Source organism: Lynx canadensis, chromosome D4 (assembly GCF_007474595.2).
Source record: "Lynx canadensis isolate LIC74 chromosome D4, mLynCan4.pri.v2, whole genome shotgun sequence".
Taxonomy (NCBI): domain Eukaryota; kingdom Metazoa; phylum Chordata; class Mammalia; order Carnivora; family Felidae; genus Lynx; species Lynx canadensis.
This window is the reverse complement of record NC_044315.2, coordinates 62,792,326-62,794,858: the sequence shown is the minus strand read 5'-3', so window position 1 is coordinate 62,794,858 and position 2,533 is coordinate 62,792,326.

The following is a 2,533-nucleotide window of genomic DNA, read 5'->3' as shown; positions in this document are numbered from 1 at the left end:
GTACCCTGGACCAACTAAATCAGAATCTCTGGGTATGGGGCCCAGAAATTGCTCTTTCTTTCTTTTCTTTCTTTTCTTTCTTTCTTTCTTTCTTTCTTTCTTTCTTTCTTTCTTTCTAAGTTACCTACTTTGAGAACCATGTCATTTTTCTATTCTTGAAGAAGAGAAAAGGTGATGTTGAGTTGGCAGTTGAGGGATTAACTAAAACTTGTCACGTGGGAAAGCAGAAAGCACTCCAGGAAGAAGGAGGAACATGAGCCAAAGTATGAGATGTTAATATAAAGGATATTCAATGTGTCTAAACCCAAAGCTAGATCTGAATGGCCTTGAATTCCCTAATAATATGTTATTTTATTCATTATGCAATAGAGAGCTTTTAAATGTTTTTAAACATAGGAGTGAATGAGAATCTGATCTACTTTAGAGTAACAGCTCTCTGGGAGAAGAGATAGCATAAACATTAGTAAATGGTTTAGGATTAATTGAAATAATCTGAAAATTCACATTGGTCAGTGTTTATTCTGTGGCATTCTACTAGAAAGTAGATCATAGTGTTCAGTATTTATAATTTAATTCAAAGTTAATTCCCTGTGGTACTTTTACACCACAGCTGTTATCCCAAAGTACATAACCTTGAGATATTTAAAATAAATGTAATGATCATTTAGGTATTAATAGAACTGAAATGGCCCACTAGTCTTTAGTGTCAGCAAGATTTTGCCTGACAAAGAGTGAAGACAGGAAAAGGTAGCAGTGAAAACTCACATTTTTTTTAAATTAGACTCAATTCTTTTTTCTTCAGTCAAGAAAACTGTCCTTGAGTCATGGAAACAAATGAATTTTTTTTAAATCATGGCTTATTGAGAAAATCATGTTCTTTTTTCTGAACTGTTGCATATTTTCGGTCACTCTACCATTTAGAGATGGGATATAGAAGGCACTGAAATACCATAATGAATTACAGTAAATGGTCTTCTCTTTTCTTCCCTTTTTTTGTAATCCCTCTAAAAATGCTAGGCTCCTTGTTTCCTTTGGAACTGGAGTCAGCTGATGGGTCCCCTGATGGATGACAGGTGGAAGAGAAATGTTTAGCAGCCCTTCTCATGTGAGGTTCCAAGAAAGAATTAAGCCTTAATGTTAGCCTAAGTTAACCCATCGTATATAATGAATTAACTTATTTCCTGTGTTAGGATGGTACTAATATTTACCATCCTTGGGAAAACTGAGAAAATCGACACTCAAATCATTTTCTAAATGGCTAAATCTTCTGGTAGAACCCAAGTGTTAAACCAGAGGTCTGGAAGAATCATGGGTTGTTCAAAGAAGAAGGAGAAATATATCAAATCTCCTTTTACCTTAAGGATAATCCATCCCAAATTCATACAAACAATGAGATTGGAATTTGGGGACATGCACACATCAAGACTACTTTCCTTCATTTATTATCCTATGTTTCCTGAAAACAGCCTGGATGAGAAAAGCTGGAAATATGCTAATTAGCCATGTTTATAAATGGTAACAAAATATCAGCCTATGGAGAAACATGTTCTAAAAGCAGGAAATTTGTGAATCAGTCTAAATAACATTATCTGGTCTTAAATAAACCTTTAAGTAGCCATTTGAATAACATTGTGTTCTTCAAATAACATTGTGTTCTTTGAAAGGCAGTCTTTAGTTTCTGAAGTTAAACAATATGACTTGAAAGCACAAATTCTTCTCCCTTCTGAGACCTCACTAACATGGTAGTGAAGAAATTTTAAAAGGAGAATTCTGTTCATGGGTGTGTGACATACTAGATATACAAATGACCCTCATAATTAAATGCTGACACAATATTTTTTTTATAAATGCATTTGCAGAACAGGTACAAAGAAATCCACACAGGTCATGTGAAGGAGTAAGAGGAAAACAAACACAAAAACTGCCTTTTTCTTAAGTTTCTGTGAAGACGTTAACCTTCTCTTTTAATGGCTACCCAAGTTGTAGAAGAGACTGAAAAAGTTACAAGGTTGTCTAAGAGAGGCAGCTGGGATCTCTAAGAGCTAGACCATAAGTACAGTGCTGAATAAAAGTAAATCCACCTTCTAAAATGATGCAGAAATCAAACTGCCTTGGCCTTAATGCTTGGTAAAGGAAAAAAAGATACCCTCCCTAAGAATTCATACCTAAAACGACTACTTATGTTACTAGTGTGACCTAAAAAACCTCAGGCAGATAATTTAATATAAAATCGTTGGCTATGCTCCATGCAGAAGTAAACACATATCCTCTCTGAAGGAATTCAACTTCAATGCTGGATTCAAAGAATTCCCACAAAGTTCAAATAACATGAGCTCATAGTCAAAAATCCCAAAATACACAAGAATGTAAAGAACAATCACTGAGACATCAAAAGCAACAGAGAGCAGATCAGATATGCAAATACTCCAGATGTTATTACTAGACACAGAATATAAAAAAATAACTATGTCTAATATGTTGAAAGAAATAAAATAAAAACTTTAAAATGTGAGCAGGATACCAACGGATTTAG